This window comes from Tachypleus tridentatus, chromosome 8, assembly GCF_004210375.1.
Source record: "Tachypleus tridentatus isolate NWPU-2018 chromosome 8, ASM421037v1, whole genome shotgun sequence".
Lineage (NCBI taxonomy): Eukaryota > Metazoa > Arthropoda > Merostomata > Xiphosura > Limulidae > Tachypleus > Tachypleus tridentatus.
In genome coordinates this window covers 57,358,793-57,379,441 of record NC_134832.1, presented here as the reverse complement: position 1 = coordinate 57,379,441, position 20,649 = coordinate 57,358,793, and the positions used below count along the sequence as shown (strand labels likewise).

The following is a 20,649-nucleotide window of genomic DNA, read 5'->3' as shown; positions in this document are numbered from 1 at the left end:
CTGAAATTAAAAACATAAAAACACTTTGGCTTTTTGACTTGAATAAAAATGTAAGGAAATTGTGGCTTTATGACTTGAAATTAAAAATAAAAGCACTTTGGCTTTTTGACTTGAAGTAAAAATGTAAGGTAATTGTGGCTTTGTGATCTGAAATTAAAAATTAAAAACACTTTGGCTTTTTGACTTGAAATAAAAATGTAAGGTAATTGTGGCTTTGTGACCTGAAATTAAAAAATAAAAACACTTTGGCTTTTTGACTTGAAATAAAAATGTAAGGTAATTGTGGCTTTGTGACCTGAAATTAAAAAATAAAAACACTTTGGCTTTTTGACTTGAAATAAAAATGTAAGGTAATTGTGGCTTTGTGACCTGAAATTAAAAAATAAAAACACTTTGGCTTTTTGACTTGAAATAAAAATGTAAGGTAATTGTGGCTTTGTGACCTGAAATTAAAAAATAAAAACACTTTGGCTTTTTGACTTGAAATAAAAATGTAAGGAAATTGTGGCTTTGAGACTTTAAATTAAAAAATAAAAACACTTTGGCTTTTTGACTTGAAATTGTAAATATAAAAGAACTGTGGCTCTTTGACTTAAAATAGAGATATAAAAAATAGCTGTGACATTGTGAATCGAAACAAAGATATAAGATACCCGTGGTTTTGTGATTTAAAATTAAAACAATATAAGAAAATTTGTGGTTTTGGGACCTGAAATTAAAAATATGATAAAGCTGTGGCTCTGTGACTTAAAAATAAGATATAAGATATCCGCCTGTAACTATACCTGGAATTTATTTTACTGTTTCAAATTTGATTGTGAAATATACTTGAGTAATGGTGACTTATAACAATCTTGCTATAGTGTTTTCTAGATATTTATTTATATTGAACAAAAAGTAATAAAAGACGGAGAAAAAATATGTAACTTGTTTGGTCTAACTTTGATCTGTTCACGTGTTTGAGAGCAAAGCCACTTTGAACTATATATTTCCTGCCTACTCCCGGTGACACAGCTTAACTTAATAAAACACAAACAATCTGCTGTGCACACCGTGGGGAATCGAATCACGTATGGTAGCGTTATAATTCAATAAACTCACCACTGTCCCACGGGAGAATCGTTAGATTTGTCAATTTAACTTTAGCGAGTTTTCACGCTGTAGTTAAATAAGTTTACAGACACTCCAAATACACGTGTCTTTTCTTTGATTATTTTAATAACTTTTACAGTTATTACCTAATGAGCTGTTGACACATACATGTGATTTATCATATTTAAAAAGTGATTACATGGTGCCAGTTTTTAAATGTTCAAACATATCAGGGGGTTTCCCAATAACTTTAATGTATGAGACTGTTTTATGCGTTACTTTCAGCCTTATGTAGATTTTATCTCCTTCGATGTTGAAATCAGTACATTAACAGATAGTGAGTAATTTGTTTTCTACGTTTTCTTCAATATATTATATGTAGTTATTTGTATGTCATCCAAAAACGTATAGCTAAGTTGTGGTGGTTAGTTCGTCTCCCAGTCCTTTGAATATATCACTATGTAATTGTTATCTCCTATCTCGGTCTCTTGAATGTGTTAATAGCCAGATATTAACTCGTTTTTCGGTGCTTTAAATATATTGGTTGTCAGTGGTTAATTCGCTTTTCAGGTCTTTGCTCCTTAATGGTCCAGTGGTAAGTACATAGAACAAACTTACAAAGCTATATATTAGGCTTCAATATTTTTTCGAGCAGAGAACAAATAGCACGTTGTTTGGGTTTGTGCTGGATAACAACCAAACCAAATCAGTTTTAGGCCTTAAAATACGTTAATAGGTAATGGTTTACTAGTTTTTCCAGTCCTTTAAATATATTTGTAGTTAGTAGTTAGGTTATTTGGCATGTCTTTGCTCCCCAGTGATTCGGTAGTAAGACTACAGGCTTACAACTCTAAAAATCGGGTTTCGATACTCGTTGTGGGCAAAACACAGATAGCACATGGTGTAGATTTGTGATTAGCAAAAACCAAACAAATCCCAGTCTCTTAACTACGCTAATAACTATAAGTTAAAACGTTTTCCAGTCATTTATGGATACTGATAGGCAGTGGTTAAACCCGAAACCAACTTTCTAAAGATATAAATTTATGCATTATTTGCCATGTAACGCTATCATGCCAATGACGTCAAAATGGGTAGTTGTCTAGTTTTTTAGGCTAAAAAAACTCACATTAGTACGAGAGCGAGATGACATTGCTTTCCTAACGAACTGAAAAGGTACCAGTGTTGAACAAACCGTGTAGTGGTACGATACCTTGTACTTTTGCAACTATACGCCTTTCATAGTGTTGACACAGCACATCTTAGTCTTACAAAGTCATCGCCGGTAAGTCATCACATGGAAATTGACATCAATCGGCTGAAAATTTCCTATAAAGGATGTTTGTAATTTACGTGTGTTTTTTTAAGAATTATTAATTCTGTTTTAAAATTTATCGAAACTCCTGCTGTGCTAATAGGATATTCCACACATTCTAATACGTAACTTTTTTGGTCTAATGGAATTATAGCAGCCATTGTAGGAGATATTCGAACTTCTGTTATGAAACATAACTAAGAAATATAGTTGACCAATCACGCTATTCGTCTGTAAAATAGTAGACCAAGAGATAGCGTTCGATTGTGTTGACAGTGTTTTCCAAAGTGAGAATCGTGTGACCTTGGGGAAAAGTGAATCTTTTTTTTTTGTTCTGGGGGACCCGCCAAGAAATGTGTAGAAAACAAAGATGCTGAATTACTTTTAATTGTTAATAAACAATAAGCTGATAAAAAGTATGGACAAATTAATTGATATACAGAATTTTTTCACATGTTAAAAGGAAAATAGGATAACCTTATATAAAATTAATTGCGTATTCAATTACTTAAAAGTCTACAAATTTAACCCAAACGCAAACAATCGCTATAGTCTAATTATAATACATACAAAATTCATTAGCAAAGGCCACATTTAATTGAAAACATACAATTTAATTGAAAAAGACATCGTTAAAGTTCATTAACAAATATTTTTGTAAATAGATTATCATATTTTTAGGAATATTTATAGGTTGAGGGGGCCTCAGACTTTTTTGTTATTCACATCATACTAAAATGTTTGGGAACAAAAATTGGAAACTGATAAATCATATTTTAAGGAATGTTTATAGGTTGGGAGGTTTCAGGCTTCTTTTATTTACATCAGCTGAAAAGTTTGGGAACCATTGGTCACCAGCTGACCACTTTCTAGTCTTTCGCTGTTAAATCAGGGAGGCTACAAGGAAATGAGACTGACGCTGACTAGGCATATATTTGCCCGAGAACTGTTTGTTTGTTTGTTTGTTTTCGAATTTCGCACAAAGCTACACGAGAGCTATCTACGCTAGCTGTCCCTAATTTAGCAGTGCTAGACTAGAAGAAAGGCTACTCTTTTACCAATGAATAGTGGGATTGGCCGTCATATCATAACGCCCCCACGGCTTAACGGGCGAGCATGTTTGGTGCGACCGGGATTCGAACCCGCGACCCTCAGATTACAATTCGAACGCCTTAACCCACCTGGCCATGCCGGGCCGGCCCGAAAAAATGTCGTTGATGCCTCAGCCAACTACCGTAAATGTCTTCGGTACTGAAATACATCTGAAAATACTGTACTTCGATTTTATGTTTAATATTATAATCAACGACACAACTCTGATGAGTGTTTAGGCACAAAAATAAAACATGTGCACTAATTTTGTAATAAAGAGTACATGTTATTAGTTTTGTTAGTTCTTGTTATCAGCAATGTTCAGCATGTCGAAGAACCCGCTCGAAGTACATCTACAGCAGAGACGGCTGTGCCCCCCAGTAGCTCAGCAGTATGTCTGCGCACCTACAACGCTAAAAACCGGGTTTCGATACCCATGGTGTAGCTTTGTGCTAAATTCAAAACAAGAACAACAGATTGCTGATACGAGTATTAAAACTACTGTTGCTTAAAAACATTATACCAGTAACGTGATGAAGACCTCAGCAGACTGTGAAGTTGATAGCTGTGTTTTTCATGCTCGTATCAACCATCTCTGTTATAAAGAGACTTGCAAGTTTATTTTTAGTCAATTAATTAGTAACTAAACCACAGACCGTATGCGGGTTGTCATTGGACCGAGTTTATAGCCCCTAATAAATAACAACAAAGCGTTACAATAAACGCATTGGGTCACATTGTCTAAATGTATTTATAATTTCGTTACAGTTGAGGTAATATCGGTTTTAGTTGTTTTACTCTTTCGTTATGAAGATGCATTCATTAGCTCTGGTTGGTTTAAATTTCGCGCAAAGCTACACGAGGGCTATCTGCGCTAGCTGTCCCTAATTTAGAAGAGTAAAACATCTAATCATCACTACCCACCGCCAAAATTTGGGCTACTCTTTCTACCAACAAATACTGGGATTGATCGTCACATTATAACGACTCCACGACTGAAAAGGCGAGCATGTTCGGTGACGGGAATTCGAATACTCGAACCGCAGATTATGAGTCGAGCGTCACGTTGGAGTCCCACCAACCTTTCAGCTAAATCTGGAATTCAAGTTTTCTCCATTTCTAACCAGGTAAGATGTAATATGAAAATACAACAGCTTATATTATCACAGAATTTGTTGTCTTATGCAATGTATATATTTTGCTTATGGATTAGGTGACATTTTCTTTTACGTTTTTCCCCTCAGCTAAGTTGGGCTACTTTTTTTTATCAAGAAATAGTCTGATTGATTGTCACATTATAACGCCCCCATAGCTGAAAGAGCGAGCATGTTTGGTGTGACTGGGATTCTAACCCGTGATCCTCAGGCTACGAATCGAACGTCCTAACCACCTGACCGTGCCACGCCTATCTTTATAGAGTAGTTTTGATACTTCAGTTGTACAGTGACTGAAAGGTATGACGTAAATATTTTAGTCTATTTATATTCAATTTGACACTTAGACGACTCCTGGTGGTTCAGAGCTGATCTTGAAGGTTTATAATTCTAAAGTTCGGCGCTAATCCTTGTGATAGGCACATTTCATCCAGTTTACTGTGCAGGTTTAAACTTGAATACAAACTAACTAATAACTGGATTTATTTGGAAGCCTCTCTATATCATAAGGTAAATGTACAGAGTAATGATTGATAGTTCATTTTTCAAACCACCTATCATCTCCTAAAGATGATACTGCGTTTCCAACCCCCAAAAATAAAGAAAACCATTAGCTCTCCTAGGTTGTCTGCCACTATAAAATGTATTTTCCATTACATCTGGGTCAATGGTGAAATATCCTGTACTTCTTTTCTTACGAAGCTATACAAATATAATGTTCAAAATGAAAGAATATACGTCATCGGACATTGTTATAATTTAACATTTGGCAAGGCTGTCACGTTAAATTATCATATCAAACTACGTTACGTTTTTCTTCTTTCTAACCAATTAAAACATCTTATTCAATATTTTTTTTATTTCACGTTTCGCCGAGACAGATCTACTGAGCTTACGTACCTTATAAAACATATTTCTTAATACTGACAGGACTGGTACGGATCCTATATGTTCCGGAGCATTTAGATTTGTTTTTAATAGAATATAATAAACAGGCATGAAAGTAACCGTGGCCACTACCCACTACCGAAGGTATATTAGAAAAACCAGCCCTTAGAAACAGGATTTGGCCTTCGTTGTCCTTGAACCCTCTCCACAACGCATGCGTGTTGGTTCAGGTATCACATCCTTTTATGGCAAACCGTTCGACAAATTGTGTTGACGTAGATCACTACGCCTGAAGAGCACAAGTTTTACTGGCCAGGGCAAAAGCTAAGCCCACACATTTTTGCTTGTTCCATAAAAGAGCTGTTATCACGTTGCAAATACATGACACACTTACTTTCAAAGAAATAAGAATGGTTTGTCAGACCAAGTGTGCGTTGTGTTTTCTTTATAGCAATGCCACATCGGGTTATCTGCTGAGCCCACCAAGGGGAATCGAACCCTTGATTTTAGCGTATTAGCGGAGGGCTTGTCAGACCAATCTTTATATATTATATCTCTAATTCAATATTAGTACCGAGCGTAATATAAAAATACGGGAATGTTTTCTTTATTATTAATTTAGCTCGTGCGTGAAACCATATTCTTTATATCGTTTGAGTTATCAATAAAACATCGATTGACTCTTGTTTTGACTCCTTGCTTGATATTTTCACTGGAGATTATTAAAATTTTATAAACCCTAGAATGGTGTATTTGTTTGTTTGCTTAGAATTAAGCCCAAAGCTATACAATGGGCTGGCTATCCGTGCTCTGCCAACCACGGGTATAGAAATCCGAATTTTATCGGTGTGAGCCCGCAGACATAACACTGTGCCACTGTGGGGCTAGAATGGTGGAATTTTCCGAAAAAAATTATATTTTTAAGTTGAAGCACGTGCCTAGCGAGGAAACGAACATTAAACTACTTGAATAGTAAATGTGGTGATTGTAATGTTTGAAAATATAAAACCTTCTCAAGATATTTTTATTAGGATATAGTGATAAACAAAAGGATTTAGATTTACACTGAGGTTTTAAAACATGTCGCTTTGTCCCCAGATTTTGCAAAGCATAAAAGTAAAACCATTAATTTAGGAGCCCCCCAGTAATACAGTGGTATGTCTGCGGACATACACACTAAAAATCGGTTTTCGATACCCGTGGTGGGCAGAGCACAGATAGCCCATTGTGTAGCTTTGTGCTTAATTCTAAAACAAACAAACAAATTAATTTAGGAAAATCAACTTGAAATGTTTGCATTTCAAATAAATTTTGTACTAGTTTGCTTTTAATATTCCATTATATTATTCATTATGAATATTTTTTCTTCGCACAAACACAAACAGAAATTAAAAAGGTACCAGTGTTTAAGTTCATTTTTTGCCGCGGCAAACTGGCTCATTAAAAATCGCTGTGAATTTTTTTTTTTCAACTAGAAACTAGAAACTACTCTTAGATCCATCTCTTTACCGATTTGAGATTTAATTACAATCATAGTTATTGAGGATTTCATCTTGTTTATATACCTCCATATATATAATACTGGATTCTTTTGAAACTTTTACTTACATTAATTTTGTCGGGGTACATAATGGTGATTAAATATCAGAGAGCTATCGCTGGTCCACATAAAGTTTCTAAACTACAAATAAAAATAATAACACGTACCACCTTGTATTTTAATGTGTTTTCTCGTTTTACGTATTTATTATATAGTTTTTTTTTTGTATTTTCAATCCATATTAAGCTGTAAAAATACACTTGTTACTCGTGTTAAATTTAACTTGTGACAAATTATTCGTTACCGTTTGAATTAAATATCAATACCTACCTTAATGGATAATATATGTTTTTGTGTAGGTGTTTTAACGTTTTCCTGTTCTAACATTGAAAATACACCTACGAAGTCACATGACAGTCAAGTTCTTGCTAGTAAAATAATTTTAAACCATAAGAAGGTGAACAAAAACTTTTATTTTATCGTTTGATAAAACGATATCACAATATAAATATTATATAATATTTATAATATTATATAATATAAATATTATATTTAGGAACTTTAAATATAATACTTAACATTGAAAATACACCTACGCAGTCACATGACAGTCAAGTTCTTGCTAGTAAAATAATTTTAAACCATAAGAAGGTGAACAAAAACTTTTATTTTATCGTTTGATAAAACGATATCATAATATAAATATTATATTTAGAAACTTTAAATATAATACTTAACATTGAAAATACACCTACGCAGTCACATGACAGTCAAGTTGTTGCTAGTAAAATAATTCTAAAGCATAAGAAGGTGAACACACAAAGTGAAAAGTCACACGTATTAAAAACCTTCTATTTCTCACTCTGTATAATTTATAACTTTGTTTCTTTTTTTTTATACACACGCCGCATGGTAGTTTGTTTTGTTTTTTTTAGTTTTGTGCTAAGCTACACGAGGGCTATCTGCGCTAGCCGTCCCTAATTTAGCAGTGTAAGACTAGAGATAAGGCAGCTGGTCATCACCACCCACCGCCAACTCTTGGGCTACTCTTTTACCAACGAATAGTGGGATTGGCCGTCACTTATAACGCCCCCACGGCTGGAAAGGCGAGGATGTTTGGTGCGACGGGGATGCGAACCCGCGACTCGCACGCCTTAACCCACCCGGCCATACCGGTTCCTGCATATTAGTATAGGAAGGTTTGTTTAGTAGAAGTAGTTAGTATTGTGTTTTTTTTTTTTTCTGACGTTACAAAGAACTAAGAGATATCCTTTTTCCAGGGGTGGAGAGTGGGGGAAGAGTTATGCCTGTGTAATGACATCTACTACATTACTAGCTCAAATAATATTTTTAAACATATTTCCTTACTTTTACGGTCGTATATAATGTAACATCTAATATCTCACTGACATCTTCCTACGAACGTGTATAATTTAACAATTAATAAATCACTTATATCCTTCTCTGTCATGTATAACGTAACAATTATTATACTATTTACATCCTATTGCTGTGTGTAATGTAACAATGAATGCTTCACTAATATTCTTCTACTGTCATGTATAATATAACAATTATTATATTATCTATATCCTATTGTTGTGTACAATGTAACAATGAATATATCACTGATATCCTTCTACTGTCATGTATAATATAACAATTATTATATTATCTATATCCTATTGTTGTGTACAATGTAACAATGAATATATCACTGATATCCTTCTCTGTCATGTATAATATAACAATTATTATACTATTTACATCCTATTGCTGTGTGTAATGTAACAATGAATGCTTCTCTAATATCCTTCTACAGTCATGTATAATATAACAATTATTATATTATCTATATCCTATTGCTGTGTGTAATGTAACAATGAATATATCACTGATATCCTTCTACTGTCATGTATAATATAACAATTATTATATTATCTATATCCTATTGTTGTGTACAATGTAACTATTAATATATCACTGATATCCTTCTACTGTCGGATATAGTTTAACGATGACTGTATTATTAATATTTTCTTTGTTGGATCATGCTTTGGAAGATCATGGAATGGCACTTGTGCTTCTGTGAGATTGGTTGTTCACATGCTAGCAGTACTTTCTGGCACTCTTCGTGTGAAGTGTTCAGACGTGAACATGTAACGTGCGCTGGTCATCGTGTAACAACATCTCAGAATGACACTTATCTTCCCATGTGGTCTTAGTACCTTTTCACTTCCACATATTATGTCTTTTCACAATGATAACAACAACATCTAAGTTCCGATGACCGACCCTTACTCACCCGACATACAGCCCTGACTTTCAACTTGTTTTCGTTTTACACTTCACCGTTTTGGATTCTTTCAATTCTTACGTAATTCTCCTATGTTGTTATAGCATTTGCACACAAATCGATTCCAAATACCACAAATTAAACAATAGAAGAAATGCTGAAAGTAAACGAAGACAAGAAACGACATCTGTGGTCTAACATCTTCAATAACAACAGTTTACAATTTACGAATATTATTTCACAATAATATCGAGGTAGACGTATTCACGCGCGCGCGCACATGTGGTTTTCTTATAGCAAAGCCACATCCAGCTTTCTGCTGAATCCACCGAAGAGAATCGAACCCCTGATTTTAGCGTTGTAAATCCGTAGACTTACTGCTGTATCAGCGGGAAACAGATGTATTCGCAATCTTATGACACGTAACTTCGTATAAACACATATACACAATGACGTAACATAAATAGTTGAAATCTTTGAGTAATTCTACTGACATATGACAAACATGTTTCACTCTTCATTCTCAATTAATGAACACAATACATTGTAATCTTCAAACGTAGGAACTTAAAAATAATATTTTAAATAGTGGATGTTTTTTATAATTTTGATTTAATTAGATAGAATTTTTTTTATTAATTATTATAAAGTTATACATGATGACCAGCTGCCTTCCCTCTCGTCTTAAACTACTAAATTATGGACGGCTAGCGTAGATTGCCCTCGTATAGCTTTGCGCGAAATTCAAAAACAAATGAAACAAACGACCACAAAAAAAATATAAAACTAACCGATGATGTTTTTGTTTAATGCAACGAAGCAAAATATTTTTATTATAACAACTTGTGTTATATTTTGTTTTTCACCACTCTCACTCTAAGAAAACAAGACATTTTTCAACTGATATCGAATTTTACACCAAGAACTACAATCACAACAAATAAATATTGGTGAACCGGAAACAAGACTCGTAAGTGTTTTATTTCCAAACTATAAGATTTTTCTCTGTCAAACATTTAACTTTTATTATACCCATCTACATACCTGTGATTTGTTTTGAATTTTGCGCAAAGCCACACGAAGGCTATCTGTGCTAGCCGTCCCTAATTTAGCAGTGTAAGACTAGAGGAAAGGCAGCTGGTCATCACCACCCACTATCAACTCTTTTTGGCTACTCTTTTACCAACGAATAGTGGATTGACTGTTACATTATAACGCCCCCACGGCTGAAAGGGCGAGCACGTTTGGTGTAACGGAGATTCTAGCCTGTGACCTTCGGATTAGGAGTCGAGTGTCTGATACATCTTGCCATGCCAAGCCATATATCTGCGGATGAACGTTTTACCACCAATGGAAGCCACACTTTAAAGTTTCTATTGTTTTGATATAGAATATTAATATTCAGGTGAGATTGTATTTACATGAGTAATAATAACACGTACACGTTTGTTGATGTCATATGGTTACACCTAGTTCGATAAGACAATAAAACTAGCATAAGCGTTTTCAGGTTTAAATGGAAGAGCGGTTTTCCAAATATGTGCATCCAAAGTAGCCACGCCCACAGAAAGCATGCATAGCTGTATTAGATGAATAAAAACGTTTATTTACCGTTATTAGATAACTAATCAATTTATAAATGATATGAAAAATATCTGCTCTCAGAATGGCGTAAGCATAAATCCATTTTCCACAAAGAAAGTTAGTTATCACCACTCTAGTTCGGAGGATTCGAACCCCCAATCCTCAGAATACTAGTCAAGCGACCTAACCACGTTAACATTCCGAGCCAATGAATCTAAGCCATTCACCCTTTTGCATAAATATATAATAATAATAATAATAATAATAATAATAATAAAAGTTTTGATTAAAAATAAATATGTTGTCTCACTTTAAAATCATGTTTTTTATGTGTGAGTGAGTTTTATTTGTACTATTTTTAAAAGAAATTTACCCAAAGAGAGGTTCTTCTAGATACAGTAATACGATACGAAAACTTTAAGGCTTATCTGAGAAATACTGAATCGTCTGTAATCTTTTATTATAGAATCTTAAATCACAGACTCAGAATTTCCGGCTAAAAAAGAATCTCTAATAAAAGGGACCATCTTCCAGGTTGTATAGTAGTTATTATTATATTAATAACGGATGTCATTTCTAAGAGATTAAACATCTATTGCTTTGTACTTAAACGCATCCAATACCTTCTATGTTTTTGTTACTTACACAATGATCTTTCTTTCTCTTTTTTTCTATCTTAATTTTTAATTATCGCTCTATCTTCTGCTGTATGTTCACTTTTATTTTAAATAAAGGTATCAAAATAAGTAAAGCATCGTAAAAAACCGTTTTGTGAAAAAAAATTGATTTGAGTAACTCTGAGTAATACGTCAAAATAATCTGCTTAGCAGTGACTCGTTTTGTCATTTATCTGTCTCGTCCAGATCCAGCATGGCTAGGTGGATAAGACACTCGACTCATAATCTGAGGGTCGCGGGTTCGAATCCCCGTTACATAAAACATTCTCGCTCTTTCAGGCGTGGGGGCGTTGTAACGTGACGCGTCAATCCCACTAATCGTTGGTAAAAGAGTAGTTCAAGAGTTGGCGGTGGTATGTGATGACTAGCTATCTTCCCTCTAGTCTTACACTGCTAAATTAGGGACGGCTAGCGCAGATAGCCCTCATGTAGCTCTGCGCGAAATTCAAAACAAACCAAACTAAAAATGCTCATCCTTTCAGCTGTAGGGGCGTTATAATGTGACGGTCAATCCCACTATTCATTGGTAAAATAGTAGCCCAAGAGTTGGCGGTGAGTGGTGATGACTAGCTGCCTTCCTTCTAGTCTTACACTACTAAATTAGGGACGGATAGCGCAATAGCCCTTGAGTAGCTTTGCGCGAAATTCAAACAAAACAAACTGTCTCGTCCACCTATCAAGAAATACACTCATTCCTCTTTTTATGTGTCCCTCTAGCTGTCTACATTTTCCATAGAAATTTATGCTCGCCACTTATCTGTTAATATACATTAATATTTCTTATCAGTCCAAAATATCAACAAACTAATTCATTGATCTATTTGATCATTAATCAGTGATCACATCATTTATTGTTATTTCAAGCTTTCTAAATAAATTGTTTATTGTGGTGTATCGGAATAAAGATCTGTAATACTCCTTAAGATGGTGTTTCCTTTCTATACATATGTATATTCATCAAATCTGTGTCATTTAAGTCACTTGGACATTTAAAGTAAATACCACAGTGTACTGGTGTCGCCTTTAAAGTTAGCATATGAAATGTAAAGAGAGCAAATAGCATTCTTTTGCCATGTTTGTTTTTGAATTTCGCGCAAATTTGCGCGAGGGCTATTTGCGCTTGTCGTTCCTAATTTAACAGAGTAAGGCTAGAGGGAGATCATCTAGTCATTAACACCCACCGCCAACTTGGGCTAATCTTTTATCAACAAATAGTGGAGGACTGACTGTCACACTATAACACCCTCGCGGCTGAAAAGGCGAGTATGTTTACTAAGACAGGGATTCGAACCCGCGACCTTCAGATTACAAGTGTCTTAACCACCTGGCCATGCCGGACCATAATAGATGAGTATGTGTGTTTTGTTATAGTAAAGCTACTTAGAGCTGTCATCTGAGTCCACCGAGAGGAATCAAACCCCTGATTTTAGATGAACCTCACTAAAGGCGATAATATGTAAACAACAAGATTCAAACATATAAACTTCGTCTACATGCATGTTTGTGTAAGTGTATTTCTGTGTAAGCAATTTGTAAAGAGAATTTTTAACGACTATTTGGAATTAACCTCAAAGCTATACAATGCGCAATCTGTGCTGTAACTACCACAGGTATCGAAACCTAGTTTCTCGCGGTATGAGTCCGCAAACATATCTCTGTGCCACTAGAGGACCTTAAAGAGAAAATAACCAAGCTGTAATTCTGGAGACCACCGGGAAATTTCCTATAGGCATAATATTTCATATAAAAATGATATTTGACCTTCACCACGTGGACACAGACCATATTCAATAAAGCTGTATCCGACAATCGAAAGTCTGCGTAATTTCCATTGCTAAAGGTTCCATCGTAATTCTGTCATGTCCAAAGCATTCCTTCTGTCTTGCATGATCTTCATAACTGATCTAGTGTTTGAGAAAGATAGTTCCTCAACGCCCTTTTAAATATTCCGATTGCATAAGCTCTGTGTCCAGCGTTTACAACGATATGTTTTTGTATGAAATACTATGAATACAGATTTCATTCTGCAGCTACTTGAAATATACTATAGTTGAACAGGAGATATAACTGAAAACATTGTCTTAATAAACCAGTACTTTGTTGGTTTGTTTCCAGATGGAAATTCTTCCTGGTTTTATTGTGAACAATTGCAAGTTGACGTGAACGGCTTTTGTTACTGCACGCTGCGTTCGAACATTCTCATCTCTTACATGATGTTGCACAGTACTTAACACAGTTATGGTACAACTTGTTGCTCGTTTCATTCTGGATGGTCCTGGTGTCCAAACATCATCCATCTTCCTTAGTTTCCAGTATCATTAAGCTCAGTTAACTTTTCCCGGCTTCGAAATTCTAAATTCCTGTTATGAACATATTTTTTAATGATCTAAGTATTTCAATATTTTGAGTTTAAAAATGTTCTTACGTACCGTTCCTTCCCCCCAAAAAATCAGTTTTCGATTTTCGTTACCTAATAAGCGCAAAACAATGCCAAAATATAGTTCCGATACTTTCTGTTCCATCATGAGTTTATATTGGCCATGATGTTTATGTGGCTCATTGATTTTTGTTTCTAAAATCGCTAGAATGTAACATACTCGACCCCTCGTATCTTCTTGCCTTTATTACCATTCAGTGGGAAACCGATATTTTTTCAATCATATATTGAATATTAATTGTTTATCAAACAAAACTATTTTTTTATAATCAGAATACAAATTGTAGACAAAATAACCCACTTCAATTTCTCATAATTTATTCTTTCATATGTATTAGTTGTCCAGAAAAAAAATATCAAAATTTTCATGATGAAACTGAGAAGCTGGATATTGAGTTGGTTTAGTCCAGCATTTGTCGCTTGCAAGGTTTCGTAAATGTCTGCTGTTCCAGCTCTACTCAGAGTACGTTTTGCAACCCCCAAGGCAGCATGGGTAAGAAGGACTTTCGTCTGATTTTCCTCTACGACTTCAAACTTGGACGAAAGCTATCGAAACTGTACGTAACATAAACCAGGGATTTGGCTATGGATCTGTTGCTGAACATACAGTTCAGCGTTGGTTCCAAAGGTTTCGACATGGAGATGAAAGTCTTGAAGACCACGAAGGTCGTGGAAGGAAGTCATCCTTAGATTAAAACGCATTAAGGTCTGTCAGTTGAGACAGACCCTCGCACAACAGTACCTGAGCTTGCAGTAAAGCTAGGCACAAGCAAATAAAGCAATGCCAACCATCTGAGTGCGACTGGAAAGACGAAAAAGTGGGATAAGTGGGTTCCGCACGAGCTGACTGAAGATCAACAAAATCGGATTCATGAGACCTGTCAAAGATGACGCTCCAAAAATTGAACGAACTAGGAATCAAGGTTCTGCCTCATCCACCTTATTCCCCAGACTTTTTCCCAACAGAGTTTCACTTTTTCAAGCAGTTTGACAACTTTTTTAATAACAAACTCTTTCAAAACCAGGCAGCTGCAGAAGAGGCTTTCAGGTAGTTCACTGACCATGGAAACTGATTTCTACAGCAGGAGCACAAACAACATCGTCACACATTGGTAAAAGTTTGTTAAAGCAAACGGTTCTTACTTTGATTAAAGCATGTTTTACAACACTGGTTTATATTTTTCCAAACTTCGCAGTTCAAAAATGGCATTTATTTCTGGACAACCTTATGTAAGCATCACGAACGAGATACTGACTTGCTTTAATTTTCTTATGAATAACACTTAAAACCATTTATTGACAATTTTTAAATTATCGCACGTTTTGATGAAATTAAATATTGCTGACCGGACATGTTTCGAACTTCTATTTTTACACCTTTAAGCTTCATACTTGAGATTATTATGTTCGAATAGAATCGTTGACTAACAACGATAGTTTTATTGTCTTGAAATATGTACTTGTTTTCAGTGTTAGCTGAATCCAAAAATAATGTTAATTTTTACATAAACTAATTATTTTTATTGAAATCAGTTTAAATTTTGTTATGCTTAAAATTTGGACAACCACTGACTATTACTTTCCCCAGGCGATGTGATCGTCTTATCTAACATTCTAGAACTCACGAGAGACACACCGATAGTATATAAACGATTAACAGGCCGCATGACGTGTCATTTCTGGGTAGTATTTATTTGTGCGTGCGCTTTAACTTTAATTTTTTTCTTTTCAATATTATTTATTCCTCGCTATGGCAACAAAAGGTTGTGCGAATGATCCAAACATATAATATTATGTATGTGTTAAGTTTGTCGTAAATTTGTTCTAAATAAGAGTTGTTGTAATTTTTCTTCCAGATTTGTAAAAAAAAAATTCTTATGTGATTGAAAAATATAAATATTGTTCTCGAAACCTACACAACTGAATTATGGGAAAATCCGTTTTTAAAATTGAAATAAAGTTTATGAAATTTAAATTTGCAGGCCTGTGTAATATTATCTAAATATTTTTAGAACATAAGATAAAACCTGTTTTTATCGGCAAAGTGTTTCACATAACGCACAGAAGAAGAATAATTTATCCTACTATGAATTTGTTTCTTTTTTAATTTCGCACAAAGCTACACGAGAGCTATCTGCGCTAGCAGTCCCTAATTTTGCAGTGTAAGACTAGATGAAAGGCAACTAGTCATCACATATCACCGCCAACTCTTGGGCTACTCTTTTATCAACGAATAGTGGGATTGGCCGTCACATTATAACGCCACCACGGCTGAAAGAACCAGTATGTTTGTTGTGAGGGGGATTCGAACCCGCGACCCTCAGATTACGAGTCGAACGCCTTAACCCACGTGGCTATGCCAGGCCTGTACCATGAGACAGTATTATTTGGCACCGAATTTACTCCTTGAATTGTACTGTGAGACAGCATTACTTGGCAATGAATTCACTTCTTGAAATAACAGTAAACTCATGTTTTTTCCTTCATTTACACAGCTAAAATTAAAGTCATGACGTTTGATTTATTTCATTTATTCGCTAGTAGACTTTTGCAGTGGCTTTTCTACTTTCAATTGTAGAGTACTCGTAATATATTTGTTTTCTGTCTAAGTGTAATGGTATGTGTATTGCCGCTGTGGGTCAGCGATGAGTGAAACACATATAACGCTAAAATACAGGGTTTATTTACCGTGGCGGATGGAGCGTAGATAGGATATTGTGTAGCTTTGCACATAAATAAGTAAATAAACCTAATTCAGAACCAAATAAGCAATTTACCAACAATAAGAGATAGAATAACGGAAATATCACTTAAATATTATCTAAAAGCAGAAAATAGAAACAAACTAACGGCATCACTACACAAATTATCCAGTGCACCAACAAAATACATTTCACCTTAGAACATATTTCAAGAATCACAAATTACTCAACAAAGAATGTAAATAAATAAATCCATGTCATTAACATGTATTCCTTTTTTTCTCAGATATCGGACACACGACAGGCAAAACTTTCGGCGCCTGTCCTGTGAAAGTGGGTTTTCTCGGGGCACTCCCGTTTCTCCCCCCCCCACAGCAAAAAACTTAGGCATTGGATTTCTAGATCCCAGGCAACTTTATGGCCAGACCCTGAATCGCGCCGTTTGATTTGATTTGAATTCTATTCATGAATTGTATTCATGTTCACATTTGCTTGACTTCTTCCTTTCGGAACAGGTCTCGGCCTTTCTTTCCGGTGCTTCCTTTGCCTCCACCCAAGACAACATTTAGAGAGACATCCTCCACCCAAAGAGTTAAAAATAATAATAATTATTATTTTAAAAAAACAACAACAACTTATTCCTAATAACAATTCACGAAAGGGGACGAAGAGGAACCACAACGTTCCTGAACACCCCAGTTGGAGAGAGAACTCTTCTGATTCCTCTCTCTCTAAACTAAACCCCTGCCACGTTAGTTTGAGTTTTTTTATTCAGAACAACTTTCCCCAGGCGTGCAGCAACCGATATTGGTTTCTCTACTTTATTACAATAATATATTATTTATCTGTTTAGTACAAATATATTCTATAAACATATAAACAACCTTTAATACTAATATTATTATTCCTGTTTGTTTCATACACTTGGGGATCTCGGCTGAGGATTTCCTCTCTCCAATAATCTCTTCAAAGTCCTTCTAATAGTAATGTTGGATTTAATTTAAAGTTTGAGAAAATTAGTTAAAACTATTAACTGAAAAAGGCGCTCACTTTTTGTTTCTGAAGGTGCACCTACTTGACACATCAGAGCAAATCTTAAACCTTGCAGTGTTAGTGAGCAAACCAACGTTTGATTATGTAACACAACCCTTCAATTTGCTTCAGTACAAATCCGTTTGTTGAGGATTAAAGAGCGTACGATACTACATAAAAATATAAATATTCAAAGTTAGGAACGATTCATTTATGACTATTCAGTAAAGACCGACATGAGAAGTGTTTACTTTTTAAAGAACACTCCTGGGTCGTCTTTATGCGCCCCCTACGGGCCCCGCCTAAGTCTGCGGATTCACACCACTAGAAGCTGGATTTCTGCTCCCCCCCCTGTGGTGGGCAGAAGGAAGATAGGCGTTTGTGAAACTTTGAGTTAATTCCAATCAATCAAACGTCTTTAGTTTGGTTTGGTTTGTTTTGAATTTTCGCGCAAAGCTACACGAGGGTTATCAGCGCTAGCCGTCTCTAATTTAGCAGTGTAGGACTAGAGGAAAGGCAGCTGGTCATTACCACCCACCTCCAAATCTTGGACTACTCTTTTATTAACGAATAGTGAGATTGACCGTCACATTGTAACGCTTCCACGGGTGAAAGAGCGATCATGTTTGGTGCGACGGGGATTCGAAGCCGCGACCTTCATATTACGAGTCGAACCTTCTAACCACCTGGCCATGCCGGGTCCAATAACCTTGTGATGTATATATGTTATTTATTAGTTCCAATTTTAAATGGAAAAAAAAAAGCTGAAGTCTTTAACAAATATATAACTGTTTGATATACAAATAAATATCCAATATAATACTGGTTAATTGCATCTGGAAGTATTTATACAATTCTTACCTCACTTTTATTGGGATTTTCATGTTTACCTTTAGAAATCTGGTCATTTGTTTCATATTTATTATTAAAACTCAAGATAATTAATCAGAGAAAACTAAAACATCGCTTTAAACTAAGCAAAAACCTTCAAATTTTTGAGAGAAAAAACAACAAAAACGTTTAAGTGTTTCTGAGATTCCATGCAATGGCCTTTCAGGATATGCATTTGTCTGATAAATAACCCACATACTTTACATGTTAAGTAAAGAAATGATTGAAATGGTGAGAACATAAGAGAGTTGGTATAACACTACTCTTCACAATCTTCCCAGAATAGGAGGTGCAGATGTTTAAACGGATACTCCTCGCCTCGGAGTTCCATCATGGCGGACGACCGGTTATGGAAATTGTAATGAACGAACAGTGATTTTGGCCATGATACAAGAGAAAACCTGTTAAGCACACTGGACTGGATTGATCGATTTCGACCGTTTAATCATTATTCCCGCATTATATTATCATACAGTGATGTATTTGTTTACCAAGCATCCAGAAATACACGTTTTGTTAATACATCTGAATCACTGTTTATCCTGTAAGACATGAGACCCTTTATCGTTCCAGGAATACACGTTACGTTTTAGTGATATATTCACAAGATGTTCTAAACAAAAACACCAGAATATCTCTTATTATTGTATGATATATTCATAAGATGTTCTAAACAAAAACACCAGAATATCTCTTATTATTGTATGATATATTCATAAGATGTTCTAAACGAAACGATCCGAACACCTCTGATTATTGTATGGTATTTTCATAAGATGTTCTAAACGAAACGATCCGAACAATTTTGTGTAATTATAAATTTAATAATGTTGTTAATAAATTACGTTTAAAGTTTTCGTTAACAGAAAATCTAATAAAATGAATATTTACCTTCACTGCACGGTAAAACTTTAAGATTTTAATAACGTTTCAATCATTTGTTATTCAGGTATTCTTACAATCCAGAGCGAATGACTATAATTTGAACTCACTGGTTGGTTTGTTTTGCACGCAAAAATAAACGATTGCTATCTGCGCTAACCGTCCCTAATTTTACAGTGTAAGACTAGGGGGAAGTCAGCTAGTCATCACCACCCACCGCCAACTCTTGGGCTACTCCTTTACCAACGAATAGCGGGATTGACCGTCACATTATAATGCTTCCATGGATGAAAGGGCGAGCATATTTGATGCGACCGGGATTCGAACTCGCGACCCCCAGATTACGAATCAAGTGCCTTATCCATCTGGCCATGTTGGGCCTAACTCACTCTCATAAAGCTGGTTATCGTTTAGCTATTCTATTCACCATCGTTCATTATATACTAAAAAGTACTTATTTTCATAATATTTCACAAATCTTTAACGTGGCCAGCCGTCCCTAAACGTACATCATAAACGTGTTTGAAAGTTTGAGTGAGTGTCTAGCACTAAGCTGGCTCAAACTTTAAAAATAAACCAATTAATGAATAATCATACGCATTTTCAGAAGTGTCTAATCTTGTTGTTACGTTTCAAACAATGAGCTCTTGTTTTCAACTGAAGAAAATAATTCTCTATTTACTTTAATAATAATTATTTCGTAAGGAATTGAACTTTTTTGTCTCGTTTAATTCAAAAGGACATTTGTTGCGTGTCAGATGAGCCTACGTTAAAGGGATATTTGTCGAGTCACGAGTACTGCGTATGTTCTGTTAACATTCAACCTGATCAGCACGCGTATATGACGTGTCAACGTCTTTAGTACTTGAATAAAAAATCTTCAAGATATGAATAAGGTACGGAAGTATCAAACTGTATTTGTAACTATTTGCTTGTTTGAGGAGCGTATTCCTTTCGACCATTACACATACCTGAAACACAGTTTGTACTACGGCACAATAACCTTACAGATTAACTATAATGGTATTAATAATTAAAACTAGGTAACGAATCTTTAATGCAAACTT

The 20,649-nt window shown here is 35.0% G+C and overlaps 1 long non-coding RNA gene across 1 annotated transcript; it reads left to right on the top strand.

Moving 5' to 3' along the window:
* The first annotated feature begins 1,559 nt into the window (after positions 1-1,559).
* Positions 1,560-19,481, top strand: LOC143222440 (uncharacterized). The gene is made up of 3 exons (XR_013012233.1): positions 1,560-1,687; positions 11,428-11,495; positions 18,987-19,481. It is a non-coding gene; the product is annotated as an uncharacterized LOC143222440 (long non-coding RNA).
* Positions 19,482-20,649: the final 1,168 nt, after the last annotated feature.